Source organism: Protobothrops mucrosquamatus, unplaced genomic scaffold, assembly GCF_001527695.2.
Source record: "Protobothrops mucrosquamatus isolate PMUCROS unplaced genomic scaffold, P.Mucros_1.0 scaffold480, whole genome shotgun sequence".
NCBI classification, from domain to species: Eukaryota; Metazoa; Chordata; class Lepidosauria; order Squamata; family Viperidae; genus Protobothrops; species Protobothrops mucrosquamatus.
The window spans coordinates 309,829-332,818 of NW_015386800.1; the positions used below are offsets into that span (position 1 = coordinate 309,829).

The window sequence follows — 22,990 nt, forward strand, 5'->3', positions numbered from 1 at the left end:
TGAAGCTGCAGTCATATAAAATATTTATGAGAAGAAGTATATGGTTTACAAGAACTGTGTATATACACACAAACATATATCTGAGAGCAGCATTATTTATAAGAGAACTGGTGGTCATATCTCTCTTCAGGAGAGTGGCAAGATTCAGGAATCCTGCCTTACACAATACCTGGGTGATAACCAGCTGCCTTACTTATTTTACACTTCAAGTGCATAGTTTAGAGCCATCACATGGGGGAGTCTATGCTTTCATTGCATTTTTGAGTTATTTGTGGAAGAGTATACAGTATAAAGGCTCTTAAGGTTGCATTCCCCAACTCACAGCCTTCAAGGAAGTCCAGTCCCTGAGTTATATTGGCTCAGAGTTCTGAGATCTATACTCTCACCATATATGGAGAGCTCCAGGTTAGGAATTTGGCTAACACAACACGAAATACAGGCTGTACAATGACGCAGCACAACCTGGTTTCAAGAAAGTTCATTTAAAGTCATAGATCTTCACAAGAGGAGCAGGCAAGTGACATCATGTGCAGCCATCACATCATGGTACAAATGGTACAAATTACAAAACTTGTGTCATTCATGCAGTTTTGGCAGTATGCACACAATATCATCATAGATTCTACTACATTCCTATGCTTAAGGTAGTGTCTGTTACAATGAAAGTAAAATATGGCATATCCCACCTACCAACATATCAACTCCTATCCCATGCATGGAAGGGTTAAGAAGATCAGTGGTGATTTTACATTTGGCATCTGTATTATTTCTCTTCAGATTCTTCTCTCAACTCTTCTTATTCATAACATTCTGTCTATGGTACTCCATCACTAAGGAGAGTCATAGCTATTGTGAGACATCAGATGTGGCTAGCTTTTTGACCTTCGCTAAATATGAATATCATTTCTCCACCCTTGTCCCATTTTGTCAAACATAAATACAGTGCAGGTTGAAAGCCCTGAGCTGCTTGTTGCATTAAAGAGAAACAGAGAAAAAGGATTTGTGTGTGTGACCACTAGATGGCAAGATAAGCAGAAACTGATTTTATAACACCACCTTCCCCAATTTGCTGTTCTTTTGAAGTCTTCGACTAAAACGCTTAGAATTCCCAGGCAGTAATAAAATGGCTTGGAAGTCAAGAAGATGGTCACCCATCTCTAGAAAGCCCCAAGTTGGGGAATTTTACCAAAATATAATACTGCTGCATTTACATTCACAAGTTATTATGTTTACTGGCTTGATAAAATTAGATCCACTGAAATGCGTAAACTTACTTTCTTCCTCTTCAACCTTCTGGCAAGTCGTTTGTTAAACAGGTTCATTGGTGGTAAAAGCAACAAATAAAACAATATTCTACAATATTCTAAGGCATAAGAACAATAACAATCATTGTCCTTTTCAGTGGTTTTACCTAGGTTATAGATCAGAGGTCCCCAACCTTTTGGGCACCAGGGACTGGTTATGTGGAGAGAGGTTTTTCCGCGAACTAGAGGGGGCGTGGTTTTGTGTGTTGCCTGCATCCTGTGGATGGGGCTTTGCTTGTTTGTGTGGATCGGTTGCTGGCATGTCGCGGCCTGGTATCGGTCCACAGACCGGGGGTTGGGGACCCCTGCTAGAGATTGTAAGAGCTTTTCATTAATATTAAATGTTATTTATATATAGTTATTTTCCTTATATTTTGCTGATTTTTTAAAAAAGTTGCTTATTGGATGACATAATCAGTATGCTTTATTATTCTGGAGTTTCCCTCATGAATATTAGTATGTTTGTTGTTGTTGTTGTGTTGAAAGTATGACTCTTGTTCTTCATTTAGTGTAATTAAAAATGGCCTTCTTTATATAAAAAATTATCAAGACCAAAGTTATAATTAATTCCCACTGAATTCAGGAACTCCAATAGATTTTAGTTAAGTTACAGCAAAGTCCCATCAATTTCAAGTCCTAGATGTTCTCCATATTAAAGCAGGATGGGAGTAGGAAATGACATCCACTTTAATAATTATATTATTATAATCCTCAATAGATGCTGAAAATGGGTGTATTTTGATGATAGCAGCTCTTCTATTATTCTATAAGCCAAAATCAGGTCTGTTTCCCAGCCCTACCTGAATAATTTATACAATTTGTAGATGGATGTACAATCTAAAACATCAGCAGAAACATATATCCATAGGCAAATGCATCTTTGAAAAAGGGCAAAAAGTGGCACGTAGTCCATCAAACTCAACGGTGAAACTTTGACCAAACTCTCAATTTAGGACAGCAAATCAAGACTTTTTGATCCTATATCCTGGTGTTCTCTTCCACCCAGAAATCCAAGGCAATGGTTTACCCACAGGTGGACCAAATGTGACCTCCAGGCTAAATCCAGCTCATAAGAGCTGTTTCATTAAGTTCTGAATTGATAGTGATCCTGCTGATTTATCCCTGTCATACAAATGTTGACCCATTGGGAAAGTGGGTCACAATTTCAGTATTATTTTAATGAATAGCTCAGAGATCCACCTACTGTCGGAAAATAGAATGAGTCAGGACTCCACAGACGAGAAAATAGGGATGAAAGCAAGGAGCACAAATTCTTGCCAGAGGATGGGTCCTTTTCATGAACTCCCGTTTGCAATGCTGTTTGTGACTCATCATTCAATCATTATCTGCAGATGGAGGCCTTGAGCTGCACATGCTGTCCATTTTGGGCACAATCCAGAAAAGGCTGATGCAGAGGTTCCAGATGAGCCAATATCAAAATGAGAGTTAAGCATGCTCAAACAAATTTAACTGTGGCTAAATTATATCTTTAATGTTTAATTAGATGAGCCATCTGAAGTACATCATCTGTGGTATTAATATTTCACCATATTTTTAGAACTTTGATATATACATTAAAGACTTACCACATGGACCCCAGATTTCATAAAGCTGCCATTGGAGTGACATAAGAACATTACTGTGCCGTTCCAGTAAATAATACCGTGTTTATAATTCGTTAAGTTTCATCTACTCTCCCTAGCTACTTTTATCCTCTTGCTTTGCCAGACTCATTTCCTTGCATTCTCCTTGATACATTATCCTAATCTGCACATTTCAGCAATGGGAATACAAGCTGGTTGTCCTCCAGATGTGTAGACTAGGACTACAAGCACAGTACTTCCCTGGCAGCATATTAGCAGGAAATTCTGGAAACTGTAATTCTAACATATTTGGAAAACACCATACTGGGGAAGGATGAGCTCGTGTTTAACAGAATATCTGATGAAACTTTTTGGGGGGTAATGCAGGAAAATAAGGAACAATTTACAGAGAAGTGGCATGCCATGGTAGCTTGGCATTCTTGTTTCAAAATGTTGTCTAGGTTGGGAAGGGGAATCAAAAGCTAATTCCCAGCAAGCTGAGTAGCACATGCCCAGTGGCCAGCATCTCCTGATGCTAGGGGGTTTCTCCTGAGGGCCATATAGTGCCCACTCCTGCTTTATGGACTTATAGAAAAATAAGTATCTTAATCAGACAAAAACCAGAGCTTAAAACTAGTAACATTGAATCGATGGCTAGAGTTGGGTAGTGACTGTGGTGCTGGATTGGAGAGACCAAGGTTCACGTCCTGGCTTAGCACAGAAGTCATTGAATGACACTTGTCCCATTATTCTCTCTCAGCCTTACCAGCCTCACGTAATTGTGGTTGTGGGAATAAAATCAGGGAATTTTCTCTATCTCCCATGTAAGTAACTTTGAGTTCTTAGAAAAAAAATCAGGATGTAAATGCAATCAATCAGCCCTCAGGAATCAGTGGAACTCCCGCTTGTTTCAGTGGGTCTACTCAAAGCAAACCAGTGTCTGGAGCAACCTGTAATGTCTGATGGGTAGAATCTCTACTGTAGGGTCATTACAGGATAAGGGCACATTCTCTGGAATTGCCTGCTAGAATAATTGCAACCAGCATGTCTCTGTTGAAAGCAGTTCTGGAGCAGTTGTTTTAGTATTCTCCCATGTCCATAGCAAACATTACAGAAAGACGATCTTGCTGTCAAGCAGCCATTTCTTTATCTGTGTGGGGTTTCTGCTAAAATTTGACTAGAGCCAAAACCCAGACCCAAAATTCTTTATAGCTTGGATTATGGAAGGAATTTGTTCTCTTTATGTCCTAATCCCGATAGTCCTCAAATACAAATCTTTAATTAGGATTAGGCGGTCTTTGGAACAGTTGAAAACTGATACCAATAACATGTCTTTGCATTATTGTCTCCTATGGATCAATATATAATCAAATATATCTGACAAAATAATTTTTAACTTAATATGCTGTCAGAAAGCAAAATTTGATAGTGTTAACATTAAACATATTTACATTCAGCAGGGACATTTCATGCTTGTTGTGAATGGAAGGGGGGGAACCATGGGCCAGCTAATGAGCAATTCACACTGAAGTGGTACTCTTGAAGTTAAGTGGATTGCACTACACAAGTGGTTCATAAATAACTCTTAGAAGTAGTCGCACTTTCACAAGGCTCTTTCATGATTATGAAAGTTCTTGTGGATCCAAAGGAGCAGAACAGCAATGGAGATAACCACTGATGTTCCCTAAAGGTCCACTCAGATGTTTACAATGTTAGGCTAGATAGGCTCCCATAATATTCTCATGCTATGCATATACTGTATGAGCAGAACCAGCATGTTTACTTAGAAGTAAGTCTTATGAACTCCATGGACTTGCTCTCCAATAAGCATGTTTAGGTCTACAGCCTTAGTTTCACTTGCTCGTGCAATGCTTGGGCACAAGGGGTAAAAAAGCTCTTCCGCACTTTCCCCAGACAGAACATTCTGTTAGGGTCACAATGTAATTAAAAAAAAAATAATCCAAAAGTTCCATGGCATCTTAACAAAAAAAATGACAAATGTCTAGACTTTCAAAACTCATCAAACCGCAAAGACTTCAAAGAAAAATTGAAACAGAATGTATAATGAAGTTTATTTATCCTTCTCCCTTTCTTCCTATCCCTGACAATTTTCTCCAGAGTTCCCCTCTTCCCTCTGGATCACATCTGAGGAGTGAACAAAATGGGGCTCTTAAGAATCCATTGGCAGAATGTGTATATGCCAATGAAATGTATGACCGAATGAAATTTATATCCAGGGAGCACACAGCCACACAACAAAGGCAATCAAACACAACCCTTCCCCTTATCAGTATTACCTTGGGAACCCAAACACTGACTGGTTACAGCTTCTGTTTAGTTAGTTTCTGTTTTTTCATTCTAAAAGCTGGCAAGGCAGGCAGGCCCAGGAAGGATTTCTTCAATATTTCCTTTTGGGCTATACACAGAGCAAAGAAGCTTCAGGTTTCCATGGTATTGCAGCTACAGTCCCTTTTTCATTATGTTCATACTTTTCATTTTAGGTATGCACTGGTAATAAATGAATGTGATATCTAAATGTATATATACCTTAAATGCCCATCTAAACTTGAGAATGTAATCTGAAGGAAATCACATGTGACCAAATAAGGAAACAAACATTGTGAAGACTGTACAACACTCTTATTATGGAGGCACAATTTATTCTGCACTCCATACCTTGGTGGCAAATGCAGAACTGTTTCTAGTGCAGCATAAGAGAACGATAGAGGGCTACATTAGACATTAATTTTGGCTTCTTATTTAATTGGCCTCTTAGCACTGGGACAAAATTCTAAGTTTAATTTGTATAACCCTGAGCCTAAGCAACACAATAGCAAACACACACTGATAGTAACTGTGTGCCTTTGCCCAGGCAATGAATGTAACCAAGATAATCCTGCCAGAAAAAAAAAATCTCCTTCATTCCAATGTATTTGGGAATGAGAATATAACTACCTACCTGCTACAACTCCCAGCTTAATTTGATGGAATGTGAGAACTCTCACTAATACTATAGAAACCTGGACTTAGAGGTTATGTCACTCAAACTATGGAATTATTGATGGGGATTACTACAGATAGATGACAGTGGAAAAGAACATATTAACTTGGGCAGTGCTGCAAACAGTGATGGATTAAAAAAAAGAAAGGATCAAATCTGAAAGCCTAGCACACTCATTGGTTTTCAACATAACCGCCATTTTATTCCACCTATATGGATTAAAATCCTAATGGACTGTAATACAATAGAAGAATCAAAGCCACAAGAATCAAGTTAGCTTTGTTTCAATTCCTCCACTGATCAATAGGGCTAAGCTATAGGAAAGGACTAATCAATCAACTGGATTGAGATGATATCAGTTCCAGTATCTTTAAGACTGACCAGATGACCAACTTTGCTGGTTGCTTCTTTCACACTAACTAGAATTAAGCACCTAATACCAATCTGCTGTTCCAAAATAGATTCAGTTAACTCTTGGTTAACATGTAACCAACACAGAGGATGGCAGTAAACAGCTGGAGTTAACAGAGCAGTCTGTAAAACTAGCAATTAAAAGATAGACCCGACTGAAAGATATCTGGAGGGATTCCAGGGCTCATAAAAATGGGCTGAGGGCTGCATGTGACCTGTGGATTATCTACCATTGTTCTAGTCCAACTCCATTCTCAAGGCAAGTTCCGTAATGATGGATGCTGCTACTCTAGGTCTACTAGATGGCTTTCCAGGCCTCCATTCAATCAAAAGGCTGCCCACAGATTTCACTCCTACACAGATTCACTAGCTTAGTCAGCTGAAATCTGTGGGTTTTTTTTTTTTGTCTTTCCTGTTCATTGATCCAGTCCTGCTCCCTGGAAAAGAGTGAATATCTCTGCTCTCCTGTCTGCCTTTGTCAATCTTTCAGCTATTTGAAGCCTGCTATCATGTCTCCCTTTTCCAAGTTAAACATTTCTAACAGCTCTTTAACAGTTCTTCATAGCACTTTGCATTCATTTTCCCCTGCAACTGATGGTCATAGTTTCCAGGTATCTTGCAAGAAACTGGCTAGAAGTTTTTTTAACTACTTAGTAAAGCTCTTTCAATTACAGAAGATCAAATTGCATGGAACATAAAACAATTAACTTTGAGGGAGCTTATCAATATTGTTATTTTATTCTTCTTTATACCTTACTTTATTTAAAATGGATGCAAATGGTTCAGAATTGGAGAAATGACTTAGTAGAAGAGGACATTTAATCCTTTCCTATGCATTATATTCCTGGCAAAATAAAAAAAATACCCCAACTTCAAATTTGAGAGGGCTACATGATTTAGACTGGCAAAATGGCCCAGGAAGAAAACCTAAATAAAGAAAACATTAACTGCATCATTAATGTGTTTATGTATATATATTATGCATGTGTGTATATATATTGTACATTGCAAGGTGAAAATCTGTTCATTGAAGATTATGTTCAATAATTTACTATGCTGGTCCAGTGCAAGTTGGTAGATTTTTTTAAAAAAAATTCCCAGTCTAAGACTGAGAGAAAACAACTGGTCCAAAGTCATGCAACAGACTTCCATGCTTAAGGGAGAAGTAGAAACCTGAATGCCTTCACTCCTAGTCCAGGACCTTAACTACTATACCCACATTAGCTCTCTCCTAAAGACAGATATATAAAACAATTGGAAATATAATGCTGGAAGGTAATTATTTAGCTTAGGAATGCTGGCTGGAGATGGCAGAAGTTACGTCCAGCATATATGGAGGGCACTAGTTGAAAGAAAGCTACTGGACATCATTGTGTCTACATTAATAGAACAACTTGCTTTCTGACTCAGATATTAAAGCCCCATTCTTTCATTTAACTTGTTGCTCAGTTAGAATGAAAAATGACCATTTCCTTTGCTAGGATTGGGGCATGGAGTGGGGATTCTTCATCCCTGCTTGGCCCCCAAATAAGCCAGATAATTGAGCAAATAAAAATATTTGCAAAGTCAAGTGACTTTGAAATACCCGTGTTCTTAATAGGATTACAATAACTTGTGGAAGGTCATTATAATTCTAAATGAAAAGATTAAATAAGCAATAAAGCAGACCCAAATGAAACAGACACATGAAAAACAGTAAAATGAATAAGCAGACAAAAATGAAAAAGGAAAGTTTGGGAAGGAACTTAATGATGGTTTATTTAGAATGATGCATGGAATACATTGAGCAGAAATTATACTACTTATACAGATTTTTGCCAACAGATTTTAATGAATTACTCTGTGTATTTAAATGATATATTCTAAGTCAGGGGAGTCAAACTCGCAACGTCACGTGACGTGTCACAATGTAACACAACTTTTTTTCCATTGCCGGCAATGGGGTGGGTGCGGTTTCACCATGACGCATCCGGCAGTTTGACACCCCTGTTCTAAGTATTTTAACATAGTATAGTTGACAAAGAGTTGAGAGATTGCTTTCTCTGATTGAAAATTGAAATGTCAACTTCATACAATTTTATGTTCAGTAAATATTCCTCACTAAATTATATCCCAAATTAATCAACATTTCATTTGTGTATAGAAAAGACATAATATGCTGAAGACTAGTTTCTATGAAACTGATAGGATGGAAGCACTGTTTCCCCTCCACCCTCCATACACATATACACCATTACACAGTGTGCTTGTATTTATTCCACCAAACCCACACTGACTACTTTTAATTTTCTTTTTCTGTTACTTACAGTCTTATAGATATCATCAGTCAACTCCTCAATTCCATGATTTGTGATTTAAAAACAGATTGTTAAATTGTCAACATTTAAAATTAAAACCATACATTGTAAGCAGCTATAAAAAAGCTAGGACTCAACACTTAGAAGATTAATAAGGCTAATTTATCCTTGGGAGTCATAGTTACATCAGCTCTGCCCTTAGTGTTTGAGTTTGATGGAACAATCAAGTCCTCATTGATTTTCTAAAAACCAGGGGGGGGCTCTTTGAATATGCTAGGTAATTCTCCAGAGAAGGGGACAGTGAGTGAGAAGTCATGTCTGTGTCCTTAATTAGAGAGTTGACACTCTCTAATTAAGAGGACATGTAAAGAGCCCAATCTACTAGATCTTATCAGGTAGACAGAAGTCATCAGGACAATATCCAGATACTGAAGGACTTTAAAGGTGAGAGTCAGCACCTTGAATTGTACCCAGAGCCCAACCAGTGCAGCTTTCAAAGTACAGTATGTGTAATGTAGGTGCATCCAGGTGTACACATAACAATTCAAACTGCTGTGTTCTGTACCAGCTGTAATTTCTGAATGCTCTTTGAGGGGAAATCCATATAAATCACATGGCAATTGTCCAGCTGAGAGGTTGTCCAGTTGAGACTAAGGTATGAATGACATTGAGTAAAAATTCCCATTCCAGGAAAGGTTGCAAATGGTGCATGAGATAATACTGTGCAAAGACCTTGGGCCATAGTTGTCACCTGCTTCTTGAGGATCCCAAGTTGCAAATCAGATCTGCTTGGGAGAATGCAACCCCATTCAGAACTAATTCTTTCCCACCCTGTTCTGAAACTCTTTGGATACTTGGACAAGACATTGACAACATCACTTGTTTGGCCAAGGTTGAGATGTAAAATTCAGCATCATCAAAGTTGTAACAAAATTTGACCAGATTGTCTGACACATTGTCTTCCCTATTAGTTGAATAGATTTTGAATAGGAGTATGGACCATTGAGTCCCATGGTAGCCCACAATTGAGGAGTACATGGCCCAGTTTCTCCTCTTATACCATTATTAACTGGACCTGTTCCTTAAGATAGGAGGAGAACATAAAACCATAGACTCCTTACTCTTAGAAACAGCTCAGCCTACTATGACTGATGGTATTGAAAGCTGTTGGAAGTTCAAGCAGGACCAGGAGGATCACACTACTATCTTGGTCCTATCAGAAATAATCCACAAGTATGTTTAATGCTATCTCTATGCCTTATCTAGGCCTGATGTCTGACTGGAATAGCGGGGGGATAATCTGTTTCCTCCAGGGCTTTCTACAACATTTCACTCTGGTAAAATGCAGATCTGAAAGTCTTACAAAAGCTTCATCTCATTTTACTAGACAGCACAGTGAGGGGAAAGTCTCTCATTCAACCTTCTGATTATTTGGGGATGGGGGGTTATATTAGTTCCTTTAAGGGAGCTCTCCTCAAACTTGTCTCTCCCACCCTAGGGTATTTTAAGTCCAAAATGTAGCTTACACAACCTTCAGCCATTGTGAGAATTGTTTGAGTGGCAGTTCTAAACATAACTGACTAGAAGTGGGAGGGGAGAGACTGAGAATCTTCACCTACCTTATTTTTTTTTGCAATACCAGCCTTTTCCTCCTCCCCACTCACTCCTGGTTTGTTGGGTCACTCACATACCTGTAGGGTGCTTGCAGCAGAGTGCAGACCTCAGTAAGTGGGCACTCTTGGCTCCTAAAAACTGCTCACACTAAGAAGTCTACTTTGATAATTAAGCAGCCACCATACTGAGGCAGACAATCTCACAGCACCTGAAAACTATCAATTATTTCTACACACTCAGGGCCTCTTGAAATGGAACAGTGAAGTTTCTTTTGAGTTGAGCTCCATTGTTGGTGACTTCTTGGATGCCCATATTGTCAAGATAGCTACAGTGCAGCAGTGGTTGCTATGACTTCACTCCATTGTTTATTTATCTGCCAGTCTAGCCTTGGAATTCCCTGAATTGGGAATTCTGATTTTGGCCATACCTTACTACAGGTAGTCCTTGACTTACGACAGTTTGTTTAGTGACCATTTGAAGTTACAACAGCACAGAAAAAAGTGACTTATCACCCTTTTTCATATGACCATTGCAACATCCCCATGATCACATGATCAAAATTCAGACTCTTGGCAACTGGCATGCATTTATAACGATTGCAGTGTCCCAGGGTTGTGCGAACACTTTTCATGACTTTCTGACAAGCAAAACCAATGGGGAAGCCATATTCATTTAACAACCATGTTACTAACTTAACTGCAGCGATTCACTTAACAATTATATCAAGGAAGGTTGTAAAATGGAGCAAACCTCACTTAACAAATGTTTCACTTAGCAACAGAAATTTTGGGCTCAATTGTGGCCGTTAAATGGAGGACTACCTGTATTTAGGCCTGCCTTTGCTTAACTTCTAAGCACAGACAAGGTTGAGAAGATGTTATTACCTGCTACACATCAAAGTGAATGTGCTTGGACATGTAACTGATAAAATATTAAGCAAAGTAACACTAAGCCAGGATTTTTGTGCTATCATAGTTTGTTAATATAATACTGAATGCTAACAAATTAATTTGGCCATTACACTACATATTATGAGAATGTACGAACAGTGCCATTGTAGCTTAGTGTTATATGTAACTCAGATCAGCAAATTGGGTTGCTGAAATATCTTTATTTCTTCTGTTTTACAGAATCCAAGGATTTTGTGTGTTTCCTCAGACTGAAATAGTTTTAAAACCTCTATTTAGCATGTTTCGGGAGGGGGGGGAAACATGCTGCAAGTTATATATTCAACAGTATTTTCAAATTAATTCAAATTTTCATTAACCTGCACTTTCCTAGACTGAATTAGACATATTAAATGAAGGAGTTCCATTTTTTTCTTTTGTTAGCCACTCAAAAATGTATTGATTTATCTGCATCCTTCTAAAATCGAATCAATCTTGTTTCTCCGATTGATGCTCCCAAAAACGCTCTCACACACTCCTCACCACATATATAGAACAATATATTCTATTGCAAATGTCTTAAGCTTTATAGGAACAATTGAAAAAAGCCGCCAGGAAACTTGTACCGGTATCAGCTCTGACATTTTCCTCTGGGGCTTTCAAGAGTTTGGGATCCTAAAGTAAGTTGTGACGTCCTGCCGTATCACACTATATATCGTCTTGTTAATTCTGATGCAGTCAATTCCGAAATGATTTCTCCCACCTCCCCACCCCCGATACCTACGCAAGTTTTCGCAGGCCACAGACAAGAGCGAGCTTACAATCCCGGTACCCCTTCCCGAATTCATTTTTTTTAAAGCTTTCGGGCAGACCTTTGGCTTTATTTAAATCCATGTATCTATTTCTCTTCCACGGTCCGCAGTTTGAGGATAATGACGACGGCGGAAATGATTTGGGGAGGGGGCCTAATGGTTTTCTAGGCAAGACTCGCGGACCCGACGGTGGGAAGACACTCCTAGGTTGCAGGTGAATAAAACCTAACCTGCAGACAAGCGTGCAAATCGGCAGCAGAGAGTCCAGACCCAGAAAAAAAAGCAGCGCGCGCGCCTAGCTGGAGGGCGGCTGCAGCGTTTGCAAGCCTGGAGGAGAAACAACCCCCGAGCAGAAAGCAGCGGCGGGAGGGACTTGAGAGGAGCGCCGAGCGGCTCGAAAGGGGAGGCGAGTGTGATTTGTTTGGTGACCGGAGCCAATAGAAAGCGTAGCCTTCGGTAATATCCCCATGCGGTGACCGAGAGGAGTCAGAGCAAAAGCGTCCCTCGCGCCTTCCCGCCAGCAGCAGCAGCAGCAGCAGCAGCAGCAGCCCCTTTCCACACACGGCTCTCCGCTTTGGCTGCGAAGCGTGGCACCGCCGTCCTCCTGAAAGGGGGAAAAAAAAAAAAAAAAAAAAAAAAGGTCGACGCGTTGGAAGGAACCCAGCGAGTAGCTCCCTCGACTCCCCCCCCCCTCCGAAGAGAAGGCCAGGGCCGGCGGTTGACAGGTAAAGCCGTGCCGTCCGAAGGGCTGGAGGTGGCGGAGGTGTCTTTAGGGCTGGAGAGGAGCGCGCAAACAAGACGCCGGCGGACGCGGGCCGTTTTTCTTTCTTTGGGGCAGGCACAAGACGCGCCTGGGCACATTCTCGAAAGCGTCGGAATCTCTTTCTATCTCCCCCCCCCCCCCGAAAGGAAGGGTCAGAAGCTGTATTTTTTTTTTCTCTCGCCTTTGGGGAAGACTCTTTCCCCCCACCCCCGTATTTTTTTTTTTATTTAATGGATAGCGTAGCATCCTAGTCCGCTTTCTGCTCATGAGCTGCCCTGTCCTTCAGGCTTTTACGTTTCTCAAATCAAAATTCACGGGTTCTAGATCATTAATTACCAGGCAGATGCGTAACTTTCTAAGTAACCACATTGTTACATCCTGGTTTGTTTGAAGCAAGGGGTGGATCGGACTGTTACTCCGCAGCGGAACACCATTCTTGTTGTTGCTGCGTGTGTAAAATTTAGTGCTAAAGCTTTTATAAATGCTGTATTTCACTTTTTTCTTCTTCTTCTTCTGAACTTTGGGATAAACCCGGTTTAGGATTAAATGATTTTGGATAGGCCTGGTTTAGCGTAATTAATCCTAAATCGGGATTAAAAAAAAAATAACCCAGAGGGAAAAAAGATCTAAGTACGTACACCGGTTTATAACCACATCCTTTTGAAACACGGAAGGTGACTTTATTTTGACCAGGAGCGTTACAGATAGGATAGAAATTCATCCTTGCTATGGGAGAACGTTTTCCTTTTAAATGGAACCGACATTTGGAAATGTATAGTTTTTAAATTTCATATAAAAATTTAGGAAGCTGTCACACAGAAACCTGGAGAAACTTTGAATTTTAGTGCAGGAGTGTGCAAGTAGTTACATAACTTTCTTTAGGAGATTTTAGGGAGGATAAGAGAAATAGCCTGACTTTATTTTCAAGAAAGCAAAATTCTTAAAGGAGAAAAGAGGGAGGAGGGAGAGAAGGATGGGAATGTGGAGAAGCACTCACATTGAAAGCCTCTTGAATACTGTAAGTTGAACCTGAGTTCCAGCCAGTTCCAATCACTGCAGTAAATGGTTTTTGATGTAAATCTACAGGAATCCAAACAATGCCTTCTGAATCAAATAGCAACAGGTGCATGGTCCACTCTGTGGGCCTTAATTAGCACTTTGCATATCAGACCACAGTGCTGCTGCTGCTGCATGCTAATTCACTATGAAATCTAACATCCGTTCAGGTTCTTGACTTCCCACCAGCACAAATACAATGCAGGCACTGTGTTTCCTTGCAGGGTTTATTTTCTTTTTTAACATGTTGAATAAGGTAAGGAAACAAATATTGTTGAAATCATTGTTCTGATATGCTTTGCGTGGACTCTGAAACCAAGCAAATGTAGTTTTCTTTAACCTCTGTGGGTATATTTTTCTAGCCTTTCTTCTTTTGTTATCTGTTTATTATAAACTTGAAAGTAGAAACAAAGAAAGTACTTTTGAATGAAGGCTGATAAGGAAATGGTCAACCCAATCCATAGACCTTAAACATGTGGGCTGGAAATTGAAATGTACTCCTGATCCCAAATATTTTCAGGTTGTAATGAAAGACACTGCAGCTGGAAGCATATATATTTTGCCCTTTGAACTTATATTTGCTTTTTGCTAAAGAGCTGCAAAGCTGGCTCTTAATATGCTTAATTCTTTGACTGTAAGATGTGCTGATTTGTCATATATGAATCTTCTAACTCAAGTAGTTGGAGTCAAATGCAATAAGTTTAAAAACAAAGGCATTTTTAATAATTCAGAAGGTGAATTGCTTTCGACTCAGTGGGATTGCCTTTGGAATAGAGATGCAAGAGTTCTAACGTAAGTCTTTTGAATACATTGCTTGTTCCCAAAGCTATGTGGGGGAACATGGGACATATTTGTTACAACTACACTTATAACTAGAAAACATTACTTAGATAAATGATTTCATCTAGCATTGGACTGGTAGGATATTTGTATTGTAACTTTTTGCAAGCTCTTGGATATACTTCGGAAAGCAATGTGAGAGTCTTGACTTAAAATTGGAGGTGAGTAATGAGCCTTGGTTGATGTTTTCAAGAGTCAGCTTCCTAAGGAGAGCTGGTTATTCAGGGAAGCACTGGAAGAAGTCTTGTTAAATGCTAATGCTAAATATTTAGCATATAGCAATTATGTTAACAGTGAGATTGCTCTTTATATCTTCTCAAAAGAGTTATTTAAATTGTAGTCTATCCATCAATGATGTCAGAAACCTGCATTAGCAACAGATTTTTATTTTAAAAAAAACTTTTAAAAAAATAAAGAGAAAATAACTTAGAAAAATCAGAACAACTAACTTATAAAACAATAGTAAATAGTTTTGTGATGCCATAGAAGTTGAATCTGTTTCCTTTGGGTGGGAGAGTCCTGCAGAAGACAAGTTTTGTTGAGCAGAGGAAATAATCTGAGAGAAAGGGATGAATCTTTCCTTTACAAATGTCTCCTTCTGCGGTTCTTGCGCTTATTTCCTCTGCTCAGAATCTCTTCCTTAGGGATGAAGGACCTTCAGGAAGGAAAAGGAATGATCCTGACAGGAGAACCTAAACTATCCAATGGAGTGCTTTTGTGTTCCAACAGATCAATTCAGCTGTCACTTTGGAAATTGCTAACTCTGCTTTATATAATTGCTAAATTTATTCAGAGAATTATGTAATGAGAAAATGTGCAAATCTTGACTGGGTTTCCTTAAGATCCCTTCGATGAAGGAATGGGTTCTCTGATGAAGAGTGCTTCTCAGTCTTCAATTGTATCAGTATCGGACAATTCTGTCTTTTCCCTGGAGAAACCCCTCTTACAATAACCTGGAAGTTTTAGCTGCACATCTGATAAACTGCAGTTAACAGAAAGATGTGAAGCTCCTTAGTAAAAGGCAGCCTCCAGTTTCCTCCTTTTCTGTGTCTTATACATGGGGGCACACAGACAGTAGTAATAAAAATACTTAAATACACCAGGGAGATTTTCAATGGCTCCTTATTGCTTTAGTTAGCAGATCTGCAGGAAACTCAAGACAAATCCTGTGAATCTGTCTGCCTTGTGGCTTCAATCATTCAGGATGGCTGTCTTTACTTCAGCACAGATACACCTATTGTAGGAGGTCAACAACAATTATATAAGTAGTTGGTGGCTACCATTTGTGGATCATTTTATTGGATATCGCCATATCTTTTGACAGGGGAACCTTTAAGCTTATGTATTGAGCAAACTATTTCATATGCATCCCTTCATGTTTGGGTTTTTTTATCCCATCTGAAAATTCTTCATTTTTCTCTTTTGATCAAACTAGCAGATTGAATAATGGCACAATTAAGAGAGTTACTCTGTTAGCCTAAGACAGGGGTCCCCAAACTCTTCAGCTCATCAACCTCTTTATGAAGTTTCAGATTGTTCATTGGTATCCAAAATTATACTGTGTGAATATAATTAATAAATGTAATTTTAATAATACTTTGAATAATAACCATAAAACAGATAATATTTAAAATATGAAAAATATAAGATTTAACATACATTTATCATTAATGGGAAGGGTGCTTCTGATGAGTGACAACAAGGGCTTTGATATTTGATTGGAGAATGAGTTTTAGTTGTAAATCACTACACTCTTCCAGGTTCAGACTATTTATATCCAGTATATTCAAGTTCAGTAGAGCATGAACTGAATGGCTAGCAGGCAGCCAAATAACTACTCTGTGTTAGCACTATAGACTCTGGACTAGTATAACATTGTAGATAGATAGATAGATAGATAGATAGATAGATTAGATAGATAGATAGATAGATAGATAGATAGATAGATAGATAGATAGATAGATAGATTAGATAGATAGATAGATAGATAGATAGATAGATAGATAGATAGATAGATAGATAGATAGATAGATAGATAGATAGATAGATAGATCGATCGATCTTTGGAGAACCCTGGCTTAGATAAATTCATCTAAAATTTGAGGACTTCAGCTAGAGAGGTTATTATAGGCAATCTAAATCCAACATTTATAAACCAAGTTTGTTTCTTTTAATAATATGACATTTGAAGTCTCATTGGAAAATGAGACTGTCCTGGACAGTCCTGGACCTAGCCATCATTTCTTTACAAGTACAATTTATTATTTCAAGGGAGTTCAGCGGTATGTTTACTATGACGGAGTTAAAGGAACATTGAAAGTCAAACTAAACACAAGAGGAAACTAATAAACGCACATTGTACTTTTGAGGACACTGCCCAGCAGTATTGGGAAGTTTACAGTTTCATTTTCCTGGTTGTTCAGGCTTCATCATATGGACATTTATAGCCAGCCCTTTATAATTGTGCCAGATTTCACAAAGGTTGGGAAATTATGATTGAAATTTGTAACATGTCATTTTATTCAGTTCTGTGAAATTATCCTGCTTTTATTGTTGTTTTCCAGAGACTTTATTTAATTCTTGGAACTAATGACTCCTTAATATTTAAGGAGACAAAGTGATAAACAATGATTCTCAAAAACAAAAGCAACTATGGTGTAAGTAGCCATAATCTTGGGAATGTATGGAGAACCTTATAATTCAGTTGCATTTCTTAAAACTGGCATCTTGTCTAATTGAAAGAGAATAATTTTCTGAAAACCTGGGTTTACTGCTGATTACCAAATCATGCAGTGTATAAGAGTATTTTTAAAGAACAAAGTTAGAGGTCAGATTACTGCTTCTCAGATTTAAAAACATAGCACAGGATGGCACACTGTTTATGTGCCAAGATGAATGGGAGTAAATACTTGAGAAATTGAATAAGCAAAGATCTTTAGCTTAGAGCAGCTGATTTAATAAGCTGTGAGGAATATAGTAGAGTTACCTTGCAATTTGTTCTGATGGTAGGAAGGCAATAAAGAATAATTAATGATATCAAACTATCAAAAAGAAACCACTAGTGTTTTAGCAAAGTTTCTGGGTTTGCTTGAGGACTGAAATTTAATGTGTAGGAGATGGTATTATGTTGTTTGGATTTGTTGCTGAATAGGCAACATTACTTGTTCTTATAGAAAATTAGATTGCTTTTCTATCAAATAACAATTGGTGCATTTATTTCAGTGACTGTAGCTTAAAACAATGAAGAGAGCCAACAAAAGAAATTATAAATTTAAGTCCAGTCAGAAACTCTGGATTTTTCAGATTTGCTTAACTACAATTTCCAGTATCCCTTCCCATTGGCCATAGCAGAGCTTTTTTAAATACTCAGCAACCACTGGAATAAGAAGATCTTGCACCAATGACATTTAAACTAATGCAATAAGCTTTCCATGGAACTGCCTTTGAAGACCACTCAAATACTACAATTGGTCAAAGTGCAGCAGCCTATATGTTGGGATATGCTGGTTATAGGAACATGTAATACCAATGTTGTGGGCACTGCACTGACTACCAATGAAGTTTGCTGTGCAGTTCAAAGTGCTGATTTTGTCCTATAAAGCCCTAAATAGCCTAGGCACTTTCAGAAGCATCTTCAAGGTGAATCAACCCATCGTATATAAACATTCTGGGAAAGGCTCCTGGTTTTTTTGCACTTCTGTGATTTGCGGAGACCAAGGCTAGGAAGTGCGAAGTTGTAATCATGGCCCTGATTTTATGCAATATCGTATAAATAAGATTGCCACTTTCTCTAATTTCATCCCTGAAAATAACAGGGAGCATTTGATAACTAAGTTTGCCATCATTTATTTTATTGCTGTGGTAGTTAATATTTTCTGTTAATGTAATTTTTTAGTTTCTATTTTAATTAGCTTTTTTTGCTGACAATATTTTTATTATTTACATTATAAATATTTTAGTTGTCACTTGTAAACCAGGGAGTTTATTATAGAAACACAATTCTTCTTCTTCTTGTGCCATATCCTTTATCGGACGTTGGCGATCATGTTGGCGATCCTGTTTTTATCAGCAGCCGCACGAAAGAGTGCTGCTAAGTTTTGTCCAAAATCCCTTAGATTTTGAAGCCACGATGTTCTTCTTCTGCCTGGACCTCGTTTGCCTTCAATCTTTCCCTGGAGGATTAAATGGAGTATGCCGTATTTTTCTGGGTGTCGGATCAGATGTCCAAAATATTCTAATTTTCGTTTTTTAAAAAGCTACAGGTTCCACAAACTTTTAGGCTAAGTACACAAATGGCTGTTAATGAAAAAAAATTGTCCTCTTATGAGACCCAGGAATTGCGATTCTTGTCTTTGGGAATGATCCTGCCATTGGTGTAGCTCCTACCCTTACGTTTAAAGAAAGTATTGAAGATCTGGTTACTTTCCCAGAGTTTAGATAGGGTGATTGATTGTGAACCCTCCTCTTGTCCATTTGCCTGTTTTGATTTCATTGAATACTTTTGAATACTTTGTTCTTCCAGTTTAGTTGTATCTGTCATATGCTTCACATATATATTCTTAGTTGTACGCTGCCCAGAATAATTTTGGAGCCAGGCAGACTGTAAATTAATTAAATAAGCTGGTTAAGAGAGAAAATGGAGAGAAAATCTTTTTTTTCTTCTTTGAATTTTATTTCTTATCCTGCCTCATTTCTTCATACTGTATGTTATTTTTGACAATGAAATAACCTTTCCTTTCCTGATGACTTTTATAGAGCTGATTATCTTTGGGTCACATCTTAATACAGCTTCTTAGCTAGCCTTGTGGATGGCAGCACCTGCTGACTTGTTGGATTTAGAAGTTTAGCAGGGTTAGGACTGATTAATACTTCAACGGAAATTCTACAAATGTAGACTAGACTGGGAAATAAACAGACAAACCAACAATATCAAAACATCATTCTGGAATAAAGCAGTGGCAAACCATAGTCAAATTGTTGCCAAGAAAACTACTTGGTTTTATTGATGCAGTCATCAAGATCAAGCCTGATTTCAGAGTATCTTTGTTTTTAAGCACAGCTTGCCTTTGTGCCAGAATTTCCATTGCTAAGCAAGGTGGTTATTAAGTGAGTCACACCCATCTTTATGACCTTTTTGAGATGGTTGTTAAGTGAATCACTGCAGTTGTTAAGTGAATAATTGTCAGTAAGCAAATCTGGCTTCCACCATTGTCTTTGCTTGTGAGAAGTTGGCGGTGGAGGTTGAAAATAGTGATCACATGACCCTGGGATGGTGCAATCATTATAAATACATACCAGTTGCCAAGTACCTGAAGTTTGATCACATGAATGTGAGGATGCTGTGACAGTGTGAGGACTGATCATAAATAGCATTTTTTTTAATCCTGTTGTAAATTTGAACAGTTGCTAAATGAATGGCTATAAGTCAAGAACTACCTGTACTCCAGACTGGTACTCAGTCATTGTACTTCACTAATTTAAGAATTGGTTGGTACTTTCATATGAGACCATCAGGAAATTCCAGGAGTAGAAAATTAAAAAAAAAACCAAGAAGGCCAAAAAACCAATGTACCATATTAAAGCACATTTTAAAATACACATTTTTTTTAAAAAAATAACAATACTGTAATGTACACAGGATTATGGAATGGGACAACTTGCCACAGTCAACTCACCACAGGACAATTCAAAATTTAGTTATTTAGTTATTTTTTTTGTCATTCACATGTCATTTTGCCCCTCTTTTTTAAGATAAGATAAGATAACCCTTATTGTCATTTTTTTTACTGTGGGTACAACGGCACACATCAAAAATGAAATTTAGTTGCCCACTCTCAAAGTGAAACACCTAACACATACATGACACACACATAAAACATACTATGTACAACATATGTATAGACCCACACCCCTACATATACATATGTATATTTGCACCCTTTCTTTGAATGATTCTAGTCCATCATTTCTTTGATATCAGTGTAATTCTTGTCCTGTGGCAAGTTGGCCATGGTAGGTTGTCCTAGACTCACAAGATCATAACCTGCAATGCTTTCCTTTGTATATATGTTGATGATATGATTCTCAGTTGTATCTTGCTACCTCAGGCTATGCCAGAAATGCCATCAATTTATTGAACCAATATCTGGAGACTTTTACAGGTTGGATGTGTGAAACTTAATCACAGCAAGATAAGAGTTCCTGTCTGTGTACAGAGGTTTGCAATCAGCAATGACATTGTCATTCTTGGGACAGCAGATCCATAACAGGATCAATTGGATTCATGGCTGACAGAACTGAAGAAGCTTCTTGAATAAGAAGTGAAAATATCTTCAAGCAAAACACAGAAAGTCCAGTTGCCTCTTGAAAAAGCACCTTTGGGACAACCATGATCTGGCTCTCCATAGACATTTAGTATTGACCTCATTCTCATAAAGTTCAGGAGCCCAAGTCTTGCAAGTACTGTTTTTAACAGCTGTGTTTGTTATAAAACAGCCTTCTGTTAGAAATCAACTTTGTCCCCTTATAGTTACCTCTCTGAAAACTGGGAGATTGGAGGGCCAGCCTATTGCTCTTGAGTGTTACATGTGACCATTGTATGTGAAGATTAGATGAGAAAAGTCTACATGAAGAAAGAAAACAAAAATAAAGCTTCTTCTCTGGAAGCAGATTGTTAGCATCTGGCATTTGGATGTCAAACAGTTGGGGGCATACAAATAACAGCTATCCCCCTTTCCCAACCATTCATAGTCAAGTTATGATGCTTAGCTGTCTCCTCCTTGTCCGCTTCTTGGTTGCTGCATGTAATATGAAATTCTGGAAAACAGTAAATGTGGCTCTCTAAGGTCCTAATATATGAAATATATTCAGAAATACTTGTGGCGTTTGTAGTGCTCTCTGAGCTTGATCATTTGCATGCAGATGTTTTATTACCCAACTAGATAATATCAGTGCGCTCTTTCCTAAGTGCCCTGAAGTTACTGTTGAATAATGAAACATCTGCAAGCAAACAATCAAGCTCAGAGAGCATCAAAAACTTCATAGCTTAACCTTGAGTTATATGTATTTTCTTCCATTGTAGAAATACTTGTTTCAAATCTTTTGACTACAGTATACAATTCCCTTCTCACCCTTATGGGTGGTATGTGTCTTTCTCAGTCTTGGGTCCTTTATCAAAGTTTGAGAGTTCTGGACAGTATCTTAGCACTGCCCTCTTCTGGACAGACATTTTTCTGAGATCTGTTGGAGCCATTACCCAACTTAGGAGTCAGAGACCTGAATTCTCTTACCACCTTTGGGACCACTTTAGCTTTTACTTTCTACATCCTCTCTAGTTCTTCTTTAGGCCCTGGCACTTCTCCATCTTCTCATATTCTTCTTCCCGATGTTGCTGTCACTTGGCATTGCTACGTCTATCACCATTGCTGTTTTTCTGGTCCTTGTATATTACCATGATGTTTGGTTGATTGGCCAGTACTTGCCTGTCTGTCTGAATCTGGAAGTCCTGCAGGATCTTATTTCTGTTATTTTTCATGAACTTCTGTAGGATCTCCCATTTAGACTTGGGTGGATCTAGCCTATATATTGCGCAGATATTTCTGTACATAAAGCTTGCTTTTTGTGCTGTTTAATACATGCTGTTTCTGCCTGCATCTTACATCCTTACAGTATGTATTGGAGTGTCTCTGAGGTATCTCTTCATAGTCTGCACCTTGAGTCCTGTCTAGTGTAGTAGATTCCTGCTTCTATAGATCGGCAGTTGGAACAGTGCATCACTGTATTTGATGGTAACTTGTGCAAGCTGTTTTGAGTTGACTTCCAGCACTATCTTCCACAGTTCCACTGAGTTCTTGAGGAAGGCCTTAGTCTTCTGTTGACTTTGTATAATGCAAGGCATTCACAGATCCATGTGTTTAGCATACAGTGGTCAACTACACGTACATGAAAAGCCCACAAGCATAATGTGAACTCAAGAGAACTTCAGGGCCAAGAAAATCATACTTAGAAATTTACCTTATGTGATACCAGATTCCCCTCTTAATATGACATCTTTCAATGTTATCATTGGGTAATGAAACATCTGCAAGCAAACAACCAAGTTCAGAGAGCACCAAAAACTCTATAGTTCATCCCGAGCTACATACATACTGCACTTCTGTTAGATAAATACTTGTTTCATACTTCTTAACTATATATGTCTGTATGTGTTTGTGTGTTTTACAAAATCAATTAATTCATAATTCTGTTCTCCCTTTTACTATATTACATTTTTTCCAATGATAGATGGTAATTTTTATAAGGGGCAGAAAGAATAAATGTTTCCTTCTTATCTCAAATAGTCACCAAACAGGCTTCGTACGTTTTCATCTGCTGTTAGGAACAAGGAACCAGAACGACACCACGAGCTGATGAGAAGTTTCTT

General features: G+C 38.3%; 1 protein-coding gene across 1 annotated transcript in view; it reads left to right on the top strand.

The window, feature by feature from the left end:
* The first annotated feature begins 12,594 nt into the window (after positions 1–12,594).
* Positions 12,595–22,990, top strand: part of GREM2 (gremlin 2, DAN family BMP antagonist) — a 28,803-nt gene continuing 18,407 nt past the window's right edge. The window contains exon 1 of the mRNA XM_015816685.1: positions 12,595–12,634. The gene's annotated coding sequence lies outside the window, so the exon portion shown is untranslated. The remainder of the gene's footprint in view (positions 12,635–22,990) is intronic.